This window comes from Narcine bancroftii, chromosome 5, assembly GCF_036971445.1.
Source record: "Narcine bancroftii isolate sNarBan1 chromosome 5, sNarBan1.hap1, whole genome shotgun sequence".
Taxonomy (NCBI): Eukaryota; Metazoa; Chordata; class Chondrichthyes; order Torpediniformes; family Narcinidae; genus Narcine; species Narcine bancroftii.
Genome location: NC_091473.1, coordinates 84,224,429 through 84,250,935, shown reverse-complemented (window position 1 = coordinate 84,250,935; position 26,507 = coordinate 84,224,429). Strand labels below are relative to the sequence as shown.

Here is a 26,507-nt window from a genome sequence, read left to right as displayed (position 1 = left end):
ATCTTATGAACAGAAAAAAAATAGCTTTTAGTGCTTTTTTTTGAATATTTTATTTTAATTTTCACAATGTGAATTACGTAAGTTTGAAAATTATATATAAAAAAGTTACATGTGGTATATATAAAAAGAAAACAGAAAACCCCCTCCCACCTCCCTCCCCTCCCCCTAACAAAACCCTTGTAAAAAGAAAAGAATTTGAAAGAAACAAATAAAAAGAAAAGAAAGAGGATAAACAGATATAACATAAATTCTGATTGGAGGTTACCAAAAAGTGGGGCCTTCAGAGAGCCTTAAACATACATACCCACACTTTGTAAATAAGAGCGCTATATTTTGCAGAACAGATGAAATTTATTTCATAGACTATAGGTAATCTTCTCTAACCATATACAACTACAAAGTTCTGCGAGCCATCGTTCCACACCTAAATCTATATCTGACTTCCATGATATTGCTATGAATTTCCTTGAAACTGCTAAAACAATTCACATAAATTTAATTTGATACATATTTAATTTCAATTTAGGTCGCATAACCTTAATATTACCCAATAAAAATAACTTCAGATCTTGTGGGAATTTGACCCCTGTAAGTCTTTCCAAAAGGTTACTCACCTCTAACCAAAAATTTCTAACTTCAGGGCATTGCCAAGTAGAATCCAAGAAGGTTCCAATCTCACATCTGAAATAGCTGAATTTAATCTATTTAATTTTTGTGGAGTCAAATATAATTGACGTATAAAATTATATTGGACTTACCTATATCTTACATTTACAATTTTGGTCATACTATTCCTACATAATTCCATCCATTCTTTCTCATTTATGTGTATATTTAAATCTTCTTCCTGTCTTAATCTTGATTTATGCCGATTTTAGGGGCTTTCCTTTGAAGTAAATTATACATTACAGAAATTATTTACATTTCTATTACAAATCAGTACTTCCAATTCATTTTGACTAGGTAATGTCAAACTCTGACCTATTTTACAAGACAAATATAAAAAAATAAAGTATTATTAGGTACATTAAATTTATCCTTCTTTCATTCAAATATTATAAATTTCCCATACTCAAAACAATCCTCAATCTTCTTTAAACCTCTCTGACTCCAAATCTTCAAAAATTGATTCCCAATTGAAAATGGAATAAGTTTATTTTGACAAAGGGGCATTTTTCAAGATATTAAACCTTTCATACCAACTTCATTATCAATACTATTCCACAATTCAACCAAATGTTTCAAAATAGGTGATTCCCTATTTCCAAGTAACAATTTAGAATTCCACTTATTGATAAAATCCTGTGAATCCATATCTCCTATCTTACTGAACTCTATACCAACCCAAGCAGGAATTTTATCTAAACTAAACAATATGTTTATAAATCTTAATTGAGCTGGTTTATAATAATTCTTAAAATGAGGGAGTTTTAAACCCCTAATTCAAACTTCTAAGTCATTTTTTTCCATAGAAGTGCTTGGCATTTTATCTTTCCATAAAAACTTCCTAACTGCTACATTTAAATCCTTAAAATTTTTTTGAGGAATTGGAATAGTGATTGACAGTAATAAATATTGAATTCTAGGAAAAAAATATTCATTTTAATACAATTTACTCTACCAACTAATGTAATAGGCAGGGTATTCCACTTTTAGTCTTCAACAATTTTATTAAACAAAGGAAATGAATTTAATTTATATAAGTATTTAAATCATGATCAATTAAAATACCTGAATATTTAATACTAGCATCAGGCCACCTAAATTTAGTAATCATTTTACAATTAGTATAATCACCCTTAATTAAAGGCATAATTTCACTTTTCTCCCAATTAATTTTATATCCACAGATTTCCCCATATTCTTCCAACCTACCATGTAATTGGGACAAAGAATTTATAGGATCAGTCAAATAAACCAAAACATCATCAGCAAATAAACTCATTTTAAATTCTTCCTGATTAACCTTTATTCCTTTAATTTTAAAATCTCATCTAATAAGCTCAGCTAAAGGTTCAATAGCTAAAATAACAAAGCTGGTGATAAGGGGTATCCTTGACTCGACCTAGATAATGGAAAAGAAGTAGTTAATTGTTTGATTAGTAATCACTTTTGCTAATCACAAAATTCTGACTTTTTTAACAATGTAGAATTAAATAGCCATCTATAAACCATGTGTTCGTTTTTCAACAACAAATGTCATTAAAGGTGGTGATTGATCAGATAAAATTCTAGCCTTGTAATCCACTTTCAAATCCTTTTCTTGCAGTTGTGCCAAAATTAAAAGTAAATCTATCCTAAATCATGTTTCTATGAATAAAAAGAATAGTCCCTTTCTTTAGGTTTTTATCTATGCCAAATATCTTTCAAAGTCTCCCATTACATTTAAAGTTGCCTTTGCTGCTTTAGCTTGAATTACTGATGAAATCTAGACAACAATTAAAATCACCTCTTACCTATACTTTTTCATATGCCTTAGCTAAAAACATAGAAGTGTCTCTAATAAATCCTTCATCATCTATAAATCAAAGTCCAATTATCAGATAAATTTGGCAATGCACTAAAACAAACCTTCCCATAGTCACTTTATGAATTTGAACAGGTCATGTTTTTTTTTAAAGATGCCACACCTCTTGCTTTAGAGTGAAAAATATCAAATAGCCCATACCCTCTTCCTTTTAATCATATTATTAAGCCCATTAATATTAAAACTTACAAAATTTAATGTTTTACTATTTGCCATTGCACTAAATTCATAAAATTCAAAACTCCTCTCTACCTCGCTTCCTGGACCTCCCACATCTCAAAATCCCCATCAAAATAAAAAACAAAAAAATGAAATAAAAAGAAGAAAAAAAAACAGAATTTCCCCCCCCCCCAAAAAAAAGTACTGTCAAAAAAGACAAGTACTATCTCCCTCTATCATGCGGGTAGTGACGCTCACAGTTAAGTGGCACATAGCTATAGGGAAGGAAAAGGAAACATCCCCCACAAAGCCTGTTTTTTCCTGCTCTCTGCCTGCAAAGATCACATGACCTTCCAGACAGTAAATTCTATTTTCCAGACAAAGCTGCCACTGCATGTTGTTATACTTGTTGCCTTTTGCAAATAACAGTCCATCATGAGTCTCTGAGCAGTCTTGCAAATGCTCCTGCAAAAATTCTCTGCTTTAAAGTGTGTGCGACCTGCTCCCCGGAGGAATGGCGCCGGGATCATTTGCACTCACGCAGCTGTCACTCTTGTCACACTTGGAGGGGGAGATAATCCAACCTGAGGTTCCAATGTCAAGGTAGGCCCAATGTTTTTAAAATTGCAACTTCTTTCAACATGACTTTACTTGTTGCTTGAGGTTTTCCTTTTCTTGCAGCCATAATCAAAACTGTGTAGGCAGGTTCCCCACCCTATTTGGCTATCAGAAATTTTTAAAGAAAACTTTCTCATCAGTTACTAATTCATTCTCCCAAGGGAGGAGTATTCCCACGTCTTTTGCTCATACCTTCATGCCATGACCCACCCCCCCCTCCTCTTGGAGCTTTATATCCCAAAATTCCTTCCAGACAATCTCCACATTGAAGATTTGCTTCTCTGTTCGGATTAGGTAAACATCTTGCATTGGTTTGACAGAAAAGGATTCATGGCTCAGTCAGATCGTGTGGATGCATTCAGATCCTTATTTTGCTTGGCTATCCATGCATTCCCAATCTGATACTAAGGAACTAGGCTGGCTATGTGCACAATGAATTTCTCTCAAATGGCAACTGCAACACGTTTTGGAGGAAGTACCAGCAGCTGCTTCATCCAAATGAGCTGAAGATGACATTTTAACACCAGCATTTCAGTTCCTTCAAGCACATCTGCAGATTCATCCAGCATCCTCCACTTGTTGAGTGTAGAACTTGTATTTGCAGGAACCTCCTCTATTAACTGTTTCCAGTTCTAGCTGATGGGTTGCAGACTACCAAAGATTGGCTCAGTTGTTCAGGAGACATCCATGGAAAGGTCAGAGTTTCTTTCGAAGAACAGTGTTACAGACCCAAAATGTTGTCTGTTTCTTTTTCCACTGATGCAGTCTGACCTATTTTTTGCAGAATTATGTTTTTATTTCATCTTTTTACTATCTTCATTTTTAAATCATTTTCATTTGCCAGGGATTGTTACAATTCTCCATGTGTAACAATCTCTGCTTTGAATTATTTTCATTCTTTTGAATTATTCATTTTGCATTTGCCGATTAGCTGTACATTTGTACAATTATGCATTATTAGTACTTGATTCATCTCTGCAGGTAATTTATCCCAAATTAGTCCATTATGAGTGGACAGTGGGGAAGAAGATGTTTGACAAACTTGCCTTTATCAGTCAAGACATTGAGTGCAGGAGCAGGGACGTCATATTACAACTGCACACTGTACAAGACATTAGTGCAGTGGTTCTCATCCTTTCTCTTTCCACTCACATAACACTTTAAGCATTCCTTATGCCATCGATGCTCTCTGATTACTTAAGGCGGTATGTAGTGGGAAGGGAAGGTTGAGAATCATTGCTCTAGACCCAATTGTTACTGAAACATATTGCTTGAGAAAAATTGTCATTGGCCATTTCTTTTGGAGTTACTAAACAGTGCACATTACAAATCAACTAGGTACAATTAAAACAGTGGGTTTCAAACTTTTTCTTCTCACTCACATAGCACCTAAAGCAATCCCTTACTAATCACAGAGCACCTATAGCATAGGGAATACTGAAAGTGGTATGTGAGTGGAAAGGAAAAAGTTGAGAACCACTGCATTAGTGAGATTGCACTTGGTGTGTTGTACGTCGTTTTGGTTACTCAGCTAAAGGACAGGTATCATCAAGCTGGAAACTGTGCCAAAAAGATTCACAAGAATGTTACTAGAACTGTAGGACTGAATTATAAGGAGAGACTGGAATGTTTCTCCCTAGAATGTAGAAAGCTAAGGGGGCTCCCCTTATAAAATAATGAGGGGCATGGATAAGTTAAGTAGTCATCAGCTATTTCCCAGGGCAGGACAATCTAAAACTAAAGGCCATAGGTATAAAGTGAGAGGAAAGAGATTTAAAAGGGACCTGAAAAGCACCTTCTTCAGAGAGAACGTGGTGGGAAAACTGCCAGAGTAAGTGGTAGAAGCAGGGACAATGTTCAAAAGACATTCAGATAGATACCTGGATAAGAAAGATTTAGAGGGCTGTCTGCCGAATGGAGGCCAAATGGGAATAGCTTGGTCAGCATGCACAAGTTGAGCCAAAAGGTGTGCTTCCTAGCTGGAGAACTCTATAACTCTCATAGATTTGGAGAATCCATGTACAGTAACACTGTATAGTTTTAGTCCCTTTCTTTGAGGAAAGATACATTTATAATTGCAAGTATTTCAGGGAAGATTCCCTCGGATAATCCTAGATATGGAGGCTTTGATCTTATGAGGAAAGGTTTCATAAATTGGGTCTGAACTCATTGAAGTTCAGAAGAATGGAGAATGATTTTATTGAAACATACAAGGTCTTCATTAGGCTTGAGAAAGTAAGGATATAGAATGTACTTTTAGCATTGGCCTTTTCAGCTTCAGATGAGATATGGTCTTACCTTTGTTTTTTGATCCATGGCATGAATCAAAAGCTACAAAATGTATATAACCCTCAGGATAAGATGCTCAGATTTTTTTTGGTTAGTTTTCTTTTTTTTTCAATAGAGTAGGTTAGGTGGTTGTGTGTGTGTGTGTGGGTGTATGTGTGTGTATAGATATATATAATTTTTTAATGTCTTTTGTGTTTTAATCCAGTGCAGTGGGGGGAGGGGGGAAACCGAGTTCATACTGTTTGACTTTTGTCTTGTACATATGTGATGTTGCTTTTTCAGTTTCATTCCCTTTTCTTCATTGTACTGTATTTATTATAAAAACCAATAAAAATATTGAAAAAGAGAGAGGAAATGCTTGGAGGATGTTTCTCCTCATGGAAGAATCTTGGTCAAATCTCATTACAAGAGGATGCCCATTTAAGAATGAAACAAGGAATAATTTCTTCTCTTAGAGGGTCATGAATCTTAGCAATTCCCTGTCCCAGAGAATTGTGGAATCCTTGAATGTATCTCAAACTAGATTTTAATTCAGTGAGGGAGTCAAGGATTATGTGATAGGGGTGGGAAAACAAACAAGGTTGGCTTCATCATGATCTGAGGGAATCATGGAGCAAGTGCAGGAACTGAAGGCCTATTTCCTGGTTTTAATTATTTTATTGTTCCAACCTTTCTTGTATCTTCTCTTTATCAGTTTTTAAACCATCCATAATCTCATCAATATCATCCTTTGTTGTGTCTCCTGTAGTATCCCCTTCCTGTTTGAAGACTGTTTGAAGTCCACATTGTCCCAGCCATGTCTGCATCTTCCATGAGGAGAATTGCCTCTTGGTCTCTGAGCATCCATCCTTTCTTCTTTCACTCATGGGTTTTCAGCTTTTTGTATTTCATTTGGGAGTTTTTTTGTACTCTAGCAGGAAAGTCGAAGACAAGAGGGCACACTCTAAAAATAAAAAAAAAGACAGAGATGAGGAGAAATTTCTTCAATCAGAGGGCTGTAATCCTGTGCAATTTGTTGTCACAGATGGTTGTAGAGGATGTGGAGGCCGAGTCATTGGGTATATTTAAAGTGGAGGTTCATAGGTTATTGATTACTAAGGGTGTCAAATGTTATGGGGAGAAGGGAGGAGAATGGGACTGAGTGGAAGATTGCATCAACCATTATTCAAATAGTGGACCAGACTTGTTTGGTTGAATGGCCTAATTGTGCTCCAACATCTTGTGGTCTTATAGCTGGATTACTGTCCTTTCATTGCCTTTCTCAGTTCCTTCTTTATTCCCCCTTGAACTTTTTGTTATCAGCTTGATTCTCACTTTTGAGAATGCTTTTAATGCTCTATTTTACATTCTGTCTCTTTGGACAACCTAGAAACATCAGCTTTATTTTTCCTCTCCCCACTGTCTCACAGGTTGCAAAATGTTGTGAACTAATCTTTTTCTTTGCTAATACTTTTTTGCTTGCTGCTAATCTTTGTCCCTCTGCAATAGGCAAATTCACCATTTTGCAATTTTGTCTTTCTTGCTGCATATTTCTCCTCCTATGCGCATATGTTACATGGTTGCTGTTGAAGTTGTTTTACCTCCTCCTTCCTCCAATATGCAGGTCAATGGTGCACGAATCAATGGGTAAAAAATTGTTTCTGTTGCCTTGGTTTCATATCTATCCCATTGGGGTCCTCAGCAACATCCATTCAAATGGGCTTCTATATGTTGTAGCATATGAATCCAAAATCTGCCCCTTTCAAGGCATTCTATGTTCCCATTTTCTGCTACAGCAGGTGTTGCACCATTTAACAGAAGCAAATCCACATTTAAAGTTAACATAACAAGCTCCAAAACACTTTCTCACATCATATATTATACTGTCTCTGGAAGCTTGTAATAAATTGCTCCTCTTCAGACTATGTGCAGTCTTGGTGAATCCTGTAATAAGAAACCTTTCTTGGCAGTATTCTCTGAACTTCAAATACAATGCTTACAATTGTATTACCAAGCAACAAAACTACCATTAACGCTGTTTTAATTACATTAAAAGGTAACCTACTTTCCCCTCTATTGAAACTTAATACTTACATCTATTTAAGTTCAATGTCAGCATCTAGACGAGTGATTAGTCTTTAACTACTGTAGATCTTTTTTTTTTTTTTTAATTTTTTATTTTTCACACCATAAATCACAATAGCCATGATATACACTTTTTCTTTTCCACACATTTACAGTGACTTTTTCTCCCTCCCCCTCCCTCCTCCCAAGCCACCCCCCCATCCCCCCCCCTCTCATCCATTTTAGTTATACAATCTAGGTTGCATTAATTCAGTTAGACAATGTTGTCATTCAACAAAAATACACCAGAAATTCTACTGAGTCCATTCTTTTCTTTTCTTCTCCTTCCATCAACTTAGGTAATGTTTGTTCCCGGTAGGTTTTCGCTATTGTATTTAATGTAAGGCTCCCATACTTGTTCGAATATTTCAATATTATTTCTTAAACTATATGTTATTTTTTCTAATGGAATACATTTATTCATTTCTATATACCATTGTTGTATTTTCAAATTATCTTCCAATTTCCAGGTTGACATAATACATTTTTTTGCTACAGCTAGGGCTATCTTAACAAATCTTTTTTGTGCATCCTCCAAGTCAATTCCAAATTCTTTATTTTTTATGTTACTTAGGAGAAAGATCTCTGGATTCTTTGGTATATTGTTTTCTGTTATTTTATTTAATATCTGATTGAGATCATCCCAAAATTTTTCTACTCTCTCACATGTCCAGATTGCATGAATTGTTGTTCCCCTTTCTTTTTTACATCGAAAACATCTATCAGATACTGTTGGGTCCCATTTATTTAACTTTTGCGGTGTAATGTATAGTCTGTGTAACCAATTATATTGTATCATACGCAGCCTCGTATTTATTGTATTTCTCATCGTTCCAGAGCATAACTTCTCCCATGTTTCCTTTTTTATCTTTATATTTAAATCTTGTTCCCATTTTTGTTTAGTTTTACCATTTGTTTCCTCATTTTCCTTTTCTTGCAGTTTAATATACATATTTTTTATAAATCTTTTGATTAACATTGTATCTGTAATCAGGTTCCCTCTGGTAAACTCAAGTTGCTTCCTAATTTATCTTTCAAGTAGGATCTCAGTTGGTAATATGCCAGCGCTGTATCTCCCGTTATATTGTACTTATCTCTCATTTGTTCAAAGGATAAGAATCTACTTCCTGAAAAACAATTTTCTATTCTTTTAATCCCTTTTTTTTCCCATTTTCTAAAGGCAAGGTTGTCTATTGTAAAAGGGAGTAGCTTATTTTGCGTCAATATTAGTTTTGGTATTTGGTAATTTATTTTATTTCTTTCTACATGAATCTTCTTCCATATATTGAGGAGATGGTGTAATACTGGAGAAGTTCTATGTTGTACCAATTTTTCATCCCATTTATATAATATGTGTTCAGGTATCTTTTCCCCTATTTTATCTAATTCTAGTCTCGTCCAGTCTGGTTTTTCCCTTGTTTGATAAAAATCTGATAGGTACCTTAATTGTGCGGCTCTATAATAATTTTTGAAGTTTGGCAATTGTAAGCCTCCTTGTTTATACCATTCTGTTAATTTGTCTAGTGCTATCCTCGGTTTCCCCCCTCTCCATAAAAATCTCCTTATTATTTTCTTTAACTCTTTGAAGAATTTTTCTGTCAGTTGTATTGGCAATGCCTGAAATAAGTATAGTATCCTTGGAAAAATGTTCATTTTAATACAGTTTATCCTTCCTATCAGTGTTAGTGGTAGCTCTTTCCAATGCTCTAAATCGTCCTGTAATTTTTTCATTAGTGGATTGTAATTGAGTTTATATAATTGGCCTAGATTTTTGTTTATTTGCACACCTAGGTATCTTATTGCCTGCGTTTGCCATCTGAATGGGGATTCCTCCTTAAATTTTGAGAAATCCGCGTTATTCATAGGCATTGCTTCACTTTTATTTACGTTTATCTTGTATCCCGACACTTCTCCATATTCCTTCAATTTCTTATATAGTTCTTTTATTGATAGTTCTGGTTCTGTTAAGTACACTATCACATCATCCGCAAACAGACTGATTTTATATTCCCTGTCTTTTATTTTTATTCCTTTTATATTATTATCTCTTCTTATCGATTCTGCTAGTGGTTCTATAGCTAGCGCAAACAATAATGGTGATAGTGGGCATCCCTGCCGCGTTGACCTGCTTAAGTTAAATTGCTTTGATACATGTCCATTTACTGTCACTTTCGCTAACGGTCCCTTATATAATGCTTTAATCCAATTAATATACTTCTCCGGTAAACTGAATTTTTGCAATACTTTGAACAAGTAATTCCATTCTACTCTGTCGAAGGCCTTCTCTGCGTCTAAAGCAACTGCTACTGCCGGTGCTTTATTTCCTTCTACTGCATGAATTAAGTTAATAAATTTACAAATATTGTCTGTTGTGCGTCTTTTTTTGATAAATCCAGTTTGGTCTAAATTTACCATCTTCGGTACCTGTTCTGCTAATCTGTTCGCTAATAGTTTAGCTATTATCTTATAATCTGTGTTTAGCAGAGATATTGGTCTATATGACGCTGGTGAGAGTGGATCTTTCCCTTGTTTTAGTATCACTGTAATTATTGCTGTTTTACATGAATCTGGTAAGTTTTGTGTCTCATCAATCTGGTTGATTACATCCAGGAGGGGCGGTATTATTAGGTCTTTAAATGTTTTGTAGAATTCTATTGGGAGTCCATCCTCTCCTGGTGTCTTATTATTTGGTAAATTTTTTATTATCTCTTGTATTTCTACTGTTCCAAATGGTTCTGTTAATTTATTTTGTTCCTCTATTTGTAGTTTTGGTAGTTCAATTTTAGTCAAAAATTCATCTATTTTCCCTTCTTTCCCTTCGTTTTCGGTTCGGTATAATTGTTCATAGAATTCTCTGAAGTTTTCCTTCATTTCTTTTGGATTATATGTAATTTGTTTGTCTTTTTTCCTTGTTGCCAATACCATTTTCTTAGTTTGCTCTGTCTTAAGCTGCCATGCTAGGATTTTGTGTGTTTTTTCCCCTAGTTCATAATATTTCTGTTTTGTCTTCATTATATTCTTCTCCACCTTATATGTTTGTAATGTTTCATATTTTATTTTTTTATCCGCCAATTCTCTTCTTTTGGTTGTATCTTCCTTTATTGCTAATTTTTTTTCTATGTTTATTATTTCCCTTTCCAACTGCTCTGTTTCCTGATTATAGTCCTTCTTCATCTTGGTTGCATAACTTATTATTTGCCCTCTAATGAATGCTTTCATTGCGTCCCATAGTATAAACTTATCTTCCACTGATTCCGTATTTACTACAAAGTACATTTTTAATTGTTTTTCAATAAATTCTCTAAAATCCTGTCTTTTAAGTAGCATGGGGTTTAATCTCCATCTATACATTTTTGGAGGGATGTCTTCTAGCTCTATTGCCAATAACAGGGGTGAGTGGTCCGATAATAGTCTAGCTTTATATTCCGTTTTCCTAACTCTCCCTTGTATGTGGGCTGATAACAGGAATAGGTCTATCCTTGAGTATGTTTTATGTCTAGTCGAGTAGTATGAGTATTCCTTTTCTTTTGGGTTTTGTTTCCTCCATATGTCCACAAGTTTCATTTCTTGCATTGATTTAATTATAAATTTGGTTACCTTGTTCTTCCTGTTAATTTTTTTCCCCGTTTTATCCATATTTGGATCCAAATTCAGATTGAAATCCCCTCCTATTAGAACTACTGTAGATCTGATGGGCAAACAGCCACTGCCATATATTTTTCTGAAACATGGTGGTTTTGCTTAATGCATGATGCTGAAATTAATAACATTATTTACAAATGAGAATATGCACCGAAAGATCAATTGTATAATCATCTGAATTATATTACACTGAAATTATTTTTTGATGCAGTGTTCTTTGGTAGTTTCTGTTCCCATTACCTCTTTCAATAACTGCCTTTGTTTCTGGTGGTACAATGCTCTGTGCTGGATGAATTACAGTTCCATCCAATTAAATATTTAAGCCAAAGTCTTTCAACCCAAGCTGGCAATCTTTCGCTCTCCAAAAGCCCGTCTCAGTGTGAATTAAACTTAATGTTCTATTTGACCCTACGCTAAGTATCCAACCCCATGCCCTCTCTATTACAAAGACTGACTTTCACTTCCCCATTATTGATTGATGTTCCACGATTCGTCACAGCAATATTGCATGCATTTTTACACTGGTTTGAACAGGCAGGAGAAGGTTTTCTTTATCCTTCCCTTTTTTGAACAATAATCCTAAATGCGTTCTTTATGTTCCAATTTTGGCACTAATAGTGGTTAGAGACGTTCTTGTCACTGAGCATTTTATGGGAACTGGACAAAATCTTGGGAATGAAATGTGAAACATTTTCCAAATATGAATTGAGTTATGCACATGAAATCAGATTACATTGAGTCCTGCAAATTATTGAAATCTTGTGGGTTATGCACATTTCTGTGGGTGTGCCAGGACTCTGTTCCCTTTTTGTTTCCTTCCCTTAATTTCTCTTTTTGATTTTAGTGTTGTTTCATTGCCTTAATTTAACTTGAATTAAGATTCATTGGGAAATTCTCCAAATATTTTTGGCTTTCTCAAAGATGTTGTATCAAGTTGAAACAAAACTGCTCACATTTTGGGAAGTCCATGAGTTGATTGACAGAGTAGCACACTGCCATCACAAGGCTTGTCACCTCTATTCCTATTTGAACAGCAGCTGAGTCCTCACCACCAAGCCTACAGCAATTTCTGACACAAATAATTGTCTCTTGACACAACATTGTACCAGAAAACAGCAGTGGAAGAGTCTGAATCTAATATCTGGAGCCATAAACTCAAGGTAAATAGATTGCTTTGAAAGCCATACACCTAGTCAGAAATTGGTTTTTGGCTTTTAAAAATGGGTGAGCTCTGGATTAGCTGCACAGGCACATTCTGCCACTCATGCTTGTTCTGAAAAAAACTGCTTTTTTTTCAAATGTGACATTGTTTGTTTGTTTTGGATTTGAATGGCAAGCTTCCTTCATCTTCAGCCTGCAATCAAATCCTAAAAGTCACCTCAAGCAGGCATTAACATTGCATCACTCAATTTTTCAGACTGTTTCCGCCAAGAGCAATTAAAGGGCCACTGCCTTTAATAAAAGAACAGCTATATTCAAACCCTTTGCCTTAGATATGGGATACAGATGAAAACATTCTGTTGAAACATTATTGCATGTTTACTGTTCTTCAATTATGAAGCGGAGTTATCCATTTAAAAATTACACTTGTAATTGAAATGCCAAATACTGCCTTGTTCAGCTATAATGGCATGAACAGCATTATCTTTTAATATCAAACGGCACCTGTTGTGGATCCAGCAGAGAAACATCATTGTTTTCTTTGACTGCTCCAACGTCACCAGTGTGATCTTTTAATAATCCAATGCAAAGAGAATTCAGACGCAGAGTATGAGCCAAGGTTCTGTGAGAGAGCTGGAAGACCTCTGGTCACAGTTGAAGCAAGAGTAGATCTGCTGTGCGTAAGAGAGGCAGACAGCCTGCTGGAGCACGGTCCAGAAGGACTTGGATATAATGGCAAGACAACTATCTGTACACTTTCCAATTCTAAGGAGTGTGAATCAGAGGTGGTGGAAGAAACTTTTATCACTTGGCCAGAATTGTGAAGATGAAAACTTCTTCTCAAATCACTTTGCTCTTCAGAGAATGATCTTGCTCTTGGCATTCATACTCTGCCTACACTGTGAGAATAGTGTGGTACTGCATTATGCTTCGATGGATCGAATACAAGAGGAGAGAGTACTGCAGCCCCTTCTGATTCAGAGAGTCAAGACTGGTGAGGTTGATAAAAGCTGTTTTTTTTGGAGTTGTCACATGGTGCAAATCAAGAGCAAAACCATTCTGAATAAAGACAGGTGTCAAACATAAGACTAGTCTTAATCTCTCATGCCACAGACATGCTCCCCACTGTTTCCAGGTGGATAGAGTAAAGAATCAAGGATGCCTTCAAAACCTCCTGAATAAATCCAGATCTCCACTGATTGCCAAGTATCTTAGACCCATGGCCAATCAAAGTAGAGCAGGGACCATGATATTGAAAGCCTTGATACCATTGCATCAAAATCATAAGGGGGCTCTGTAAAAGTGATGAACAGGATGGGCCACCTTACAAACTTCTCTTAGTCACCTGTCCCAACTGTGCTTCTGTTGAGTTGGAAAAGATATCAGATTCGGTGGGTTCACAGAGAGATGAGTCTGGACACAAGGGCTTGCAATCACATGTAGCTTTTATTATCAAACTGTAGTGACTCCTCTGGTGGAGCTACTAAATAAACACACATACACAAGGCTAGTCTGCCAAAGATTGTTATTTGAGCTTGCCATCCTTCTTTTATATCCCTCCTGGCCTGGGCTGCATGGGACAGGGGGTGACATCACTATGTGTTTGCCGCCAATCTGCGGGTTGGACATGTTTAAAGTAAACACAATGGGAGCCCCGCGCCCTCTAGAAAGAGTCATAGCAACCCAGCGTGTCACTACTTAGCATGCAGTATTGGATGTATGCAGTCCATTGGCCAGGTGAGTGCAGAGTGGCCTGGCCCGCAGCTCCACACATCCGCTGATGAGCTCCACCGGCGAAGGTTCGCGAAAATGTGCCATGTGCCTGCTTGGCCCAATACATGGCCGCAAGACCCCCATCCCCCCCAGAATAGACTCCCAAAACAATTAATTGGCCATACACGCCTTTGGCGGACTCCCTCATTGCCTGGGCTGGGGGCAAAGAATGGGGGAAGTAGGATCCACATGTGCAGGCTTGAGTCTGTCCACACTAAACTGTTGCGACTCCGTCCAACTTTTCCAACTTCGTCCCTCTTAACCATGCAGAAAGGGCCATCGTACGGCCATTCCAATGGTGCTTCTGGGCCTGTCTGCACACTGTTACAAGATCAAACCAGCAACCACAAAGAAGGCATATCACACAGGGGTAAAGATGAACAATTACTTTATTAACAAAAAATTCACCTTCAAACTTTAATTCAAAATTCCCCCCTTTTATAACATTGCCCACTGGTTACTGTGCAAATCTCTATAACAGTGTAAAACTAATAAATTCCCCAGCCTAAATGTAACATACATAATCAAAGTCTAACCTACACTTCCAACCAGCCCACAGAAAAACTTAGACACAAAACACACAAGAATCACAAATATTTGATCTCAACCGAAGCAAAGATCATAAACAAATTCAGTTTGTTTGGTAAACTGAAGTCAAAAGATCTTTGAGAGAGAGAGCACAAAATGTGAAGTTGTCTTGTGTTGCTTGCAGAATGAGGAACAATGGCTTGGTCTGGATCCTTCTGGCTGCCTTCCTTTTTGAAATCCCAATATTCTAAACTGTCCTCCAGACCACGACTCATGCTCTGGGCCTTCTTCCACTCCACAGCACCACCCAGTGGTGGTTTATCATCCAAGTCCAGAAATGTTTAGATCATTTTCTACACATGCTCAGTCTGTCTCCCACACTCTCAGCAGTCCACCTTCACCTTGGGTCTCTAAGGCAAACTATCACTTTTTAACATAAAACCGCACAACACATAGCCAATACTCCACATAGAACTCTGAAACAACACAAACACAAAATCAGTGTCGGAGAGGTGGAGGGACATGCTGTCTAGGGGTTCCATGCCAATTGTTTGGAATAGGTTTGCTAACTGCGATGCTATGTCAAAGTTGCTGAAGCACATCCAGGTCAGAGTTGATCGAGAAATGAATGTCACCTGGAACTGAGAGAGAACCAAACCATATACCATCTCTGCGGATGATGCCGGCATGTCTTCCTTTGGGGCAGTGCACACACCCAGCAGAGCCCACGGTAGCTCATCAATCCAATTGAGGCGTGGACTTGAGTTGCCGGTGGAAACGTTCCACAAGACCGTTGGATTGTGGGTGGTACGCTATCGTGTGATACAGTTGCGTGCCATAAAAGCATGCAAGGGCAGTCCATAACTCGGAGGTGAATTTCACTCTGCGTTCTGAAGTGACATATGTGGGAACTCCAAATCTCGAAATCCAATTGGCAGTGAATGCTCTGGCCCATGTCTCAGTGTCTCTGGATGGCAATGCTGGCCTCTGGCCAGCACATGAATCAGTTTATGACTATCAGGGTGTATCTCATGTTCTTCGATATTGGCAATGGTCTGACCAGGTCTATATGCACATGTTCAAAATGCTAGCATACCACCGGGAAAGGTTGGAGAAGCGCCTTGGTGTGCCACTGAATTTCTGAAGTCTGGTGGGAGTACACATCTGGGCCCACTGTACAACGTCTTTCATGCCATACATACTTAGTTGTCATGAGCTTGATGGTTGCTCTGATGGAGGGATGAGACAAGTGGTGAACTTGGTCAAATGCGTCACCTCCAAGAAGCCAGAATCACTGGTCGAGAGTACCCCAAAGACAGGTCACAAAGCAGAGTTGGGCCACCTAGTTGCAGTTCCACCTGCTGCATGTCCAGGTTTGTAATGGCAGTACTGTCTAAATATCGGGATCCACAGCCTGTGCTTTGGTTACGGGGAGAGATTGGACAGGCTATGCTTTAAGGGATCAGAATTACTATATTTATGCAACTTTCTACTAATGAATTTGCATCTGAACTTTAACCAGCACTCAGCCTTTGGGGAGAAAGCCTCCAGCCATCCACACATCATTGTTTCAACATATACACCTCTATCAGTCATCTGTCATCCTCTGTCAATACCAAGAATCACCTTTTGACAAGGAGTCTAAAACAATTCTCAATGTTAATCCTTGCCTTTAATATTAAGGACTCTCTTGGGGCCTTTGGCAGTACAAACTGTAATGCTTTAAATAGTTTTTATCACAGCAATTTCCAATCATTGGTGATGTTATGAATGTAGAGATGGCTTTGTCGCTAACACATCTCATCAATGTATTCCATAGAGGCAAGCAATTATGTGCACCATGAGATCTAATGTTATCAGAGTTAGTGTTTCATTTATTTTAAACTTTGTTTCAATGCAAGATTGTAGGTAATAAGAATGGAAGGTCTTTATACCTCAGATGTTAAGTAACCATTGAGATAACTGTATAGTAAAGGTTGTGATTGGAATCTAGCATGAAATGCAGATGGAAGCTATTAGTATTTTGGTTGAAAGTTTATGAAAAGGCCTGAGGTTTTTACAGGTGATAAGTTCAAGGGAGAATGTTTGAATTTAATTGATATTGTGCTTGAAACATCTTTGTGGAATTCTCTTGTACATTTTTGAGGTACATTCAAAAGCCAAAATCCGTTCTGTCTGTTCTCTGTGTTAAATCTGAGAGGAGATTTTTACTGGAATTGTAACTTTATTTACACATTTCCCTTGCGGAAGGGAAAGGATGCCAAGAGCTTTTGAAAGTAAGGTTCAATTAAAGATTTCAAATGTAAACTATTTCAGTAATTTGAGGTTGATAATTTTGGATGGGGTATGGGTGTGGTATTGAGTGGATACTTTGCAATCTTCTGCAGACTGAGAAAAGGAGCACACCACCAGCTCCATAGGAAGATGTGTTGTCCTGTTCTGGCATCAGTTGAGACTGCTGTGTGCCGGCAACCTCCCATTAGAACTTTCCCTACTCTTCCTTCTACATTTCATCTGCCAAGGTTCTGCACTGTTAAGTGCTAAAGGAGGAAACAGACTGATAAAAAAAAGATCCTGTGGAGTACTGTAAAATGCCCCCAACTTGTGAACTGGGCAGAATCCTGTCTCCAGCATGCCTGTGGGATTTTCTATGAGGTTCTGTGGATGATTTGGATCTCATTATTCCTTTTCCTGAAGCTCTGCAGTCCTCCTTAGTGTGAGGAGCCATAGAGAAAATTACAGGAATTAAATTTCCACAAAACCCAGAATTATTCTTACTGGGTGATATTACAAGGATAAGATCTAAATTGAAACTATCTAAATATCAAATAGAATTTGTTAAAATTGCATTGGCATTGGTAGAAAATGTATAGGTATGGCATGTTGGAATTCCTCTTTGCCAGCAATTATCTTCCATTAAAGAGGGCGGGTTAGACCAGCTAAGAGTGAAAAAGTTATTCCCTAGGAAACTGTAACTGAGATTAATAGAGTTCTTCTATGGTTGACGAATAGCTGGGGATTGAGGAGGGTAGCCCTTCCTGTTCATGAGGCATTGCAGAAAATGCTTGGTGTCACTGGGAGTAATGAACTACTTTGTCTAAAACACAGGGCAGCAGACTAACACCTTTCATATTATCTCACTTGAAAATTGAAGTACTGAAAAATATAAAGTGACATCATCAGAGTTGTGGTAAACTCTGTTAAGGTGTTGTCTGCACTATAAGTAAGTACAACATGAATTTCTGTGTCCAATACCTGGTGCAATGTTGCAGCTGCCCCTTTGTCACTTAGTAATCGATATTGCCTCTCATTGCTCTGAGAAGAGCACTACATTGAGACCTAATATATAAGCCATTATCTCAGGAAACTCATCCTGAAAGAAGGGCCTTAAACCAGCATGGTCTGACCAAAATGGTCCAATGCAAGCATCATCACTTTTTTGTTTTGCCGGTCTTGTAATGAGCACAAACCACATAGAACATAAAACACTGCAGCTGAACTTCCTCCACATTACTTCTGTGTCAGGAATCCTTCTTGAACACACTTGACAAATTCAGCGCCATCTACCCCTCTTGCAGTCAGGAGGTGCCACGTGGGCCACTTTGTTTCTTTGGGAGATCACAAATGGGGAGAATGACATTAGATTTTTAATAGTTTATTTTAAAATTTTGACCACACATGCAGTCAATTACAAAATTAAAAATTACAAGTATAAATGTAAATCCATTATTTACTCCATAATGCTTATATGCCCCAACCTCTCAACTCCCATCTATCCAAGAAAAAAACCAACAGAAAAGAGTAGATATAAAGAAAAGCGTAGATATAAAGAAAAGCAAGAAAAGGAGAAAATATAAAGAAAAAGAAAAGAAAGAAGAATGGACCACATCTTCCATGGATTATATTATATTTAATTTTCTTTGGAGAAGATCATTGCAGGTCTTGAGGGGTAGGCAGAATACAACTAAAGATTTACATCTGAAAATTGTAAATATGGATGCCAAACTTGTAAAAGTATGTTGTACTTATTTCTTAAATTATAGGTAATTTTCTCAAGAGAAATACAACTAAGTATTTCTGTATTCCAACTTGCCATACCCAGATGTGAATCAGACTTCCAAACAACTGCTATATATTTTCTAACCACTGCTAATGCAATTTTAACAAATTTTATTTGATATTTAGATAGTCTTAATTTAGATCTTATCCTTGTAATATCACCCAGTAAGAATAATTCTGGGTTTTGTGGAAATTTAATTCCTGTAATTTTCTCTATTTTCTAGATCGACCCAAAAAATGTCTCACTTTAGAACATAACCAGGTTGAATGTAAAAAAGTTCCTACCTCTTCACCACATCTAAAACATTGGTCTGTGTAGCGAGAATAAAAGCTCTCATGACTGGAGGGAGAACAAACGGTTTTATTAACTTATAACTAAGGGTAAGGTCTAACAGTAGTCTTCAGAAGGGTTCTGGGTTTAGGCAGGAAACCAGGGTTATAAGTGAGCAGATGGAGGTGGAGCCGGAAGGCGGGGCCAGCCATCAGCACAACATTCTACCATTGAATCCCAGTTCACTGCAGTCTAATAAGTCTGAATTTATTTTATTTCTTTGGTGTGAGATATAATTGATGCAAAAATTATTTTGTCCTAATCTATATCTTACATTTATTGTATTAGTCATACTATCCTGACATAGTTCAGACCAGGTTTCCTCATCTATTCTTACATTTAAGTCTGATTCCCATCTCTGCCTGGACATGAACCCCCTGTTTGGGGGTTCCCATTTGAAGTAAGAGATACATTGCTAAGTAAATTTCTTTGTATTTCCCTTTCGAATCAAAGTCTCCACATCACTACAATTTAGTAAAAACATTGTTGGTTCCCATTTATCCCTTAGATATTCTCTTATTTGAAAATAGCAGAAGATTGTGTTGTTAAGAATTCCATACTTATTTTTTAATTGTTCAAATGACATCAATTGTCCCCGCTCTTCAGTTTATCTCCTTGCTCAAAAAAAAGTAAGAAATTCTATTAGAGCCACTCAATAATCTTTTTTAAAGTTAGAGAATTGTAAGCCTCCCAGTTCATATTTCCAAGTAATTTTTCTGTAGAGACCCTTTACATCTTTCCAAAGAAATGTTCTGATATATTTATTCAACTCCTGAAAGAACATGTGAGATAATGGTATGGGCAGAGATTGAAAGATATATTGTACTCTTGGAAATATATTCATTTTAATACAATTCACTCTTTCCACTAGTGTTATGGGTAAGGTTATCAATCTGTCTAAATTTTCTTCAATCTTTTTGAGTAAAGGTAATACAATTTGTATAAATTTTTAAAAGTTATTATTCATACATATTATTAAGTATTTTATCTCATTTGCGAGCCATTTAAATAGGGTATCTCTTTGACAATGAGTATAGTCTCCTTTTATTTTATAACCCGAAACTTTCCCATAATCTTTCAGTTTTTAATATAATTTCTGTAACGTGTTTGCTTATTCTGTCAAATATATCATACATCATTAGTAAATAAATTAATTTTATATTCCTCCTAGTTAACCCTGAACCTCTTAATGTCTAGATCTTGATGAATTACTTCTGCAAGAGGTTCTATAGCTAAAATAAATAGAGCTGGAGTCAGTGGACATCCTTGTCTACTAAATCTTGACAACTAAAAAATTGTAGAAATATGTCCATTAGTCACCACTTTAGCTTTTAGTTCATTGTATAATGCCTTGATCCAATTGGTAAAAACTTGACCTAATCCAAATTTTTCCATCACTTTAAATAAAAAAATCCCACTCCAGTCTATCAAATGCTTTTTCTGCATCTAGCGGCACTCAGATCACCTCTCTTTTGAACCTAATGAATTATACTAATCAGCCTACTTACATTATCAGCAGATTGTCTCTTTTTCGCAAAGCCTGTTTGGTCTAGATCAATATCAGCAAGAATTTTGCCAATCTATTTGCCAAGGCTTTGGCAATGATCTTAATCTGAATTTAATAATGAAATTGGTCTATAAGATGACAATTTCAGCAGCTCCCTATCTTTTTTTGATATCACATTAATAACTGCCATTGAAAATGTTTACGGGAGAGTATGTATTTCAGATGCCTGATCTAACACTTCCACAAAAAGAGGAATTAACAACTCTTTAAATTCTTTATTTCCAGAGATTTGTTATGTTGAAATGAACTCAAAGCTTCCTTAACCTCTTTTTGAGTAAAGGGAGCATTTAGGTATACCTGTCCTTCCAAATTTAATCTTGGAAGTCTTATTTGTGATAAGAATTCTTATATTTTATTAACATCTTCTTGAGATTCTGATTAATATAATTTAGAGTAAAACTGTCTACAAGCCTCATTAATTTTTTGAGGTTTATAACTAGTCACATTTGTATCTGTTTTTTATTGCATTAATCATTCTTGAGACCTGTTCTGCTTTCAACTGCCAAGAAAGGCTTTTTGGGCTCTTTCACCAAATTCATAACACTTCTGTTTAGTTCTTGCTATCACTTTTTCCATTCTAAATGTTTGTAATGTATTATATTCAAGTTTTTTTATTAATAAGTTATCTATGCTTTTCTTCAGACCCTTTCATTTGCAGGTCTTTTTCTTAGTTATTACTTATTCCAATTTTTCCACCTCTTTTGTATATTCCTTTTTAATCTTTGAAGGATAACATTATTTGTCCTCTTAAATATGCTTTCAAAGCATCCCACATAATAAATTTATCGACAGTTGAGTTGCAGATAGTCTCACAGAATATCTGAATTTGACTTCTAATAAAATCATGAAAATCTGACCTTCTCAACAATGATGAGTTAAAATGCCATCAATAGACCAATTTTTCTTTATATCTGACATCATAAATGCCATAATCAAAGGTGAGTGATCTGATAAAATTCTTGCTTCTATAATCCTACCTTGTAATTGAGCTGATATTAAAAATAAATCTATCCTGGAATAGGAATCGTGCCTATTTGAATAAAAGAATAATCTTTTTCTCTTGGATGAATTCTTCTCCAGGTATCCACTAAATTTAGCTCTGTCATCAAAAGTGGCTTTCGTCACTTTTGTCCTAATTACTGCTTGCGTTGATTTATCTAAAACTAGATCCAGACAAAAATTAAAATCTTCTCCGACTAAAATATTTTCATAAGCATTTGCTAAATTAAGAAATGTTTCTTGAATAAATTTCTCATCATCAATATTTGGCACATATACATTCTTAAAGTTCTAGGATTCTGAGTATATTTGACAGTGCACCATAACATACCGACCTATAGGATCTATTACTACATCTTGTACTCTAACTGGAAGATACTTGTGCATCAAAATTGCCACTGCTCTTGCTTTTGAATTAAATGAAGAAGCAAAGACCTTCCCCACCCAATATCTTTTTAATTTTGGATATACTTTCTCAGTTAAATGAGTTTCCCATAGGAAGGCCAAGTCCACTCCAATTTTTAAATATATGTTAATGCTCTCTTTCTCTCATCATCCCATTTAACCCTTTAATATTACAACTTAATATTAATAAACTGCATTATTCATCTCTATAGAGGTATTTCACAATGTGTACATGTTCCCCCTTTGCCTCTCCCCACGCGTCTCCTCCAATAAGTTGCTCGCGATGGGGCCACATCTTCCAGCAGTCTAAGCAGAAAAGAAAGGAAAAGAATATAGTTAAAGCATATATAGCAATCATAACAAATTAAAATTACCCCCCCCCCCATATAGTATCCAACACTACCCCCCTCCATTGTATAGGTTATGGCAAGTATGTATGGTACAATAGAAATCAATCCCTCATTATCTCCTAACCCCACCCCCCAGGATATTCACCATATAGCAATTAATCATTTTTTTGTATACAAGAGTTGTATCTGAACATAAAAATAGAAAAACCACAGCATTATCTTTAATTAATCATCCTTGCAGTCTAATATTCAGCAATGTTTCCACAAATTGTTCATAGTCTGAAAAAAAATCTCTTTGGCAAAATAATCTTTAAAGTTTCTGGATGGCACATCACAAATCTAGATCCTTTCTGCCAGAGGGAGCTTTTAACCGGATTAAATTTTCGTCTTTGTTCCAGTAATGCTGCACTTATATCTGAATAAAACAATACTCTTCTTCCTTCAACTCAAGTAGACCACCTCTTTCTTTTGTTCCTTCCACCGCTACATTCTGTATCTTTTCTCTATTCTGATGTCTTAAGAACTTGATCAATATAGACCATGGATTTTGGACTGATGTTGGTCATGGTATAAGGACTCCATGTGCCCTTTCAATTTAAATATTCTGTCCAAATTTATCCTCTCCCAGGACTTTAGGTATCCATTCTTGGAAAACATTAATAGGATCTTGACATTCAGTGCCTTCCTTGAGTCCAACAATTTTAATGTTGTTTCTTCTGCTAAAATTTTCCAGTGCATCCATCTTTTCCCAAATTTTATCTTTCTCGACAGCCAATGTATCTGAATCCTTCTCTACATTTCCCACTCTTCCCTTTACATCTTCCACTTCTTCTACAGTCTTAATTCCTTCATTCATTTTACCCATAGAAAGTTGCAGATTTTTTATGAAAGTATACTACTTTTTCATTCATTTATTTGCATTCTTCGATTCTTCCATTAGATCATCAAGTGTACTCTTCCCTTTTTTGATTCGGTTGACTTTTTACCTTTAGCAGGCATTTGTTGTTCTTCACTGTTGTCACTATCACTTTCTGTTTCTGTTATGGTCTTGTGCTTCCTTCTCCACTGATTCATGTTGCAGCAGCACTTATCTCCCAGGGCTGATAAAGGCACCAGTTATGCCAGCTGCCATTGAGGCTCTTCTGTATCAACTCCAGTGCCTTGGCTACCCCAGTGGGTGAACCATTCACATGGTGAGGGGGGGGGGGGAGGGGGCAGATTGAACTCCAGCCCCAGGTCAGATCCCACCAGCACACACCCCCCAAGCCCCCCTCTAACTCGCTAATGCCCCCCCTCTAACATATGTTCTTGCGTGGACCCTGCCTTCTTTTGACTTTTCGTGCACTACTTTTATTTATTGTTATAAGGTGGTTTATATGAATGTTTGGACTGTGATTGCTGCTGCAAACCAACAAATTTTGTGACTTACTCATGACAATAAATTCAGATTCTGATTCTGTTCTTCGCAAGTACACTTGGCTGGAAGTTGTGCACCCAATTAGGTTTGTAGGAGTGGTGTTATAGTGGGACATTGCTGGCTGTTATGATCCTGGGACATTGCTACAAGTTTTGCCTGAGTTTTGTACGTTTCTGACATTAAGATTGTACTGCCTGGGAGTGATAAGTGTTCTATAATGTGGATTTGAGATAAAGGATTTTTGCATGTGAGACAGTCTACTTTTGATACCATTTCATGAACATTAAAGGCACCAGTTATGCCAGCTGCCATTGAGGCTCTTCTGTATCAACTCCAGTGCCTTGGCTACCCCAGTGGGTGAACCATTCACACGGTGAGGGGAGGGGGGGAGGGGGCAGATTGAACTCCAGCCCCAGGTCAGATCCCACCAGCACACACCCCCCAAGCCCCCCTCTAACTCGCTAATGCCCCCCCTCTAACTCGCTAATGCCCCCCCTCTAACATATGTTCTTGCTGACAAAAGGCAAAGGAGGAAAAACCCAACACCCAACCCCAACCAACCAATTTTCCCTTGCAACCGCTGCAATCGTGTCTGCCTGTCCCGCATCGGACTGGTCAGCCACAAACGAGCCTGCAGCTGACGTGGACTTTTTACCCCCTCCATAAATCTTCGTCCGCGAAGCCAAGCCAAAGACAATCAATATCTGAATTACATTTTTGTTTTACTAAACCAGAATGAGAATCATGTAATGCTATTTAATTAACAAATGTTTCCAAGAATAGTTGCATTGATGGTTCTGCTGATGGGGTGCAATGAAATGGGAGAAAATTTCTTTGTCTGAAACATAAAAAACAGTGAGGATGAGTTGGGCTCAGTGTTGCTGTGTTGTGGGTGTATTCCCAATTATACTTTGTGTGAATGTACAGAACATTAGTGTGAGAGGAAGTATATTTATTCTAATTTGGAATAACCATTCCCTTTCCTATTCCAAACAGTCTGTGAATACATAAAAGTGAACACTCACAATTTGTGAAAAATATAGACTTACGTTTCTTCTTATCGTAACAAAGAAACTTGGGTTCTTTTAAAACAACTATAATTTATTAGCTATAGATCAAGAACGTGTGGTGGCATCCATCTTGAATCCAACCCAAGCTGCCAAAAATGAGTCTCTGACTTCCTCGAGTGGTCAGGAGGATCACTAGCAATCTATCATTACATTTCCTTTTCTTGAGATTTTTAATCTAACAACATGACACACTAATACAGTATTAATTTCAATTTAAAATTCAACACAAATGTAAACACAAACATCAGCAGCACAATTTTTTAAGTGTGCATTTCTTTTTCTTTTAGAGATTCAGTCTGTCAGGAGCTTTGATAACATGCGTGAATCTTCTTAACACGGGTACTTGTGTCAGCTCTGCTGACACACTACTGTCTAACATTGGTGGGGTTCCTCTGTTGCTGTATAGGCTGGATTGCCTGCAGTGTCTGTTCCTGCAGTGTCTCTTGCATTTTTCAGCAGGCTCTTTTGATTCCTTCTCAGTATTTGACTGTCTTTTGTTCTGACTGTGTAGGATCTTGGATTTACTTCCTCCAGAACAGTGGCCTTCCTGTCCCAGGTGTTGGAATCTCAAGAGTCTCACTGTGTAATGTTGTGCCAGTGGCTGTAAGCTTCTTGCTGACTTGTCATAGTTTGCTTTTTGTCTCTATTGCAGACACTTTTGCTTCCATTCAACATCTTCGGCATCTCTGTTCTTATTTGGGTCTGCAAGTGTAGAGAAGTGTGGTGCATAATCTACATCCCATCAGAAGCTCAGCAGGTGACATGCTATGTTCAAGTGGTGAAGCTCAGAGCTAGATAAGGATCTGAACCACTGTCTTGTGCTTTCTTGAGCAACTGTTTAACTGTGTGAACTCTTTTCTCTGGTTTACGGTTTGACTGTGGATGCAGAGGACTTGAAGTCACATGTCAAAAATCATACTCTTCTGCAAGGTTCTGGAAATCTCTACAGCTGTAGCATGGTCCATAGTCACTGTAGACAATTTGGGTAATTCTTTGTCTTGCAAAGATTGATGTCATATATTTGATCACACAAGCAGCAGACATATTAGGAAGCAGCGCAATCTCGGGGTGTTTTGATAGAAATAATTACTTCCTGGTTATTGATTATCTATCTAAGTGGAACAGATCAGTCCCAACTTTCTGCCACGGTTCTGCTCGTCCATCAGTTATTACCAGGAGGATCGCTAGCACTCTATCGTTACATAGATGAAGAGATCATACTGCTGATTTAATCTTAAAATCTCCTTTGGATTATTCTGCATAAACACACAGTGAAAATTTTTAAATAAACAAGTTTTTACAGCATTTCATATGTACTGAGTTTAAAAGTTTAAAATACCTGTGTTATGTTAAATTTTCAGTTTCAAATTGAAGAGGTTCTGAAGTTAAAAGTGTATAGGAGGTGATATCAACTTGTGACACTAAATGCTGTTTATTGTTTCTGAGTTACCTTGACATACAAAGTTAAAAATGTTTCCTGGGTGATAGATGACATTCTCCTGGGTGATA

General features: G+C 36.9%; 1 protein-coding gene and 1 long non-coding RNA gene across 2 annotated transcripts in view; one reads left to right on the top strand and one right to left on the bottom strand.

Annotated features, from left to right (window-relative positions):
• Positions 1-26,507, top strand: part of LOC138763648 (protein Niban 1-like) — a 145,050-nt gene that overhangs the window by 77,264 nt on the left and 41,279 nt on the right. The gene's annotated exons all lie outside the window — the stretch shown is intronic.
• The window catches only part of LOC138763655 (uncharacterized), a 70,560-nt gene continuing 62,537 nt past the window's right edge, over positions 18,485-26,507 (bottom strand). Inside the window, exon 3 of the long non-coding RNA XR_011357702.1 lies at positions 18,485-22,467. This is a non-coding gene — a long non-coding RNA (uncharacterized lncRNA). The remainder of the gene's footprint in view (positions 22,468-26,507) is intronic.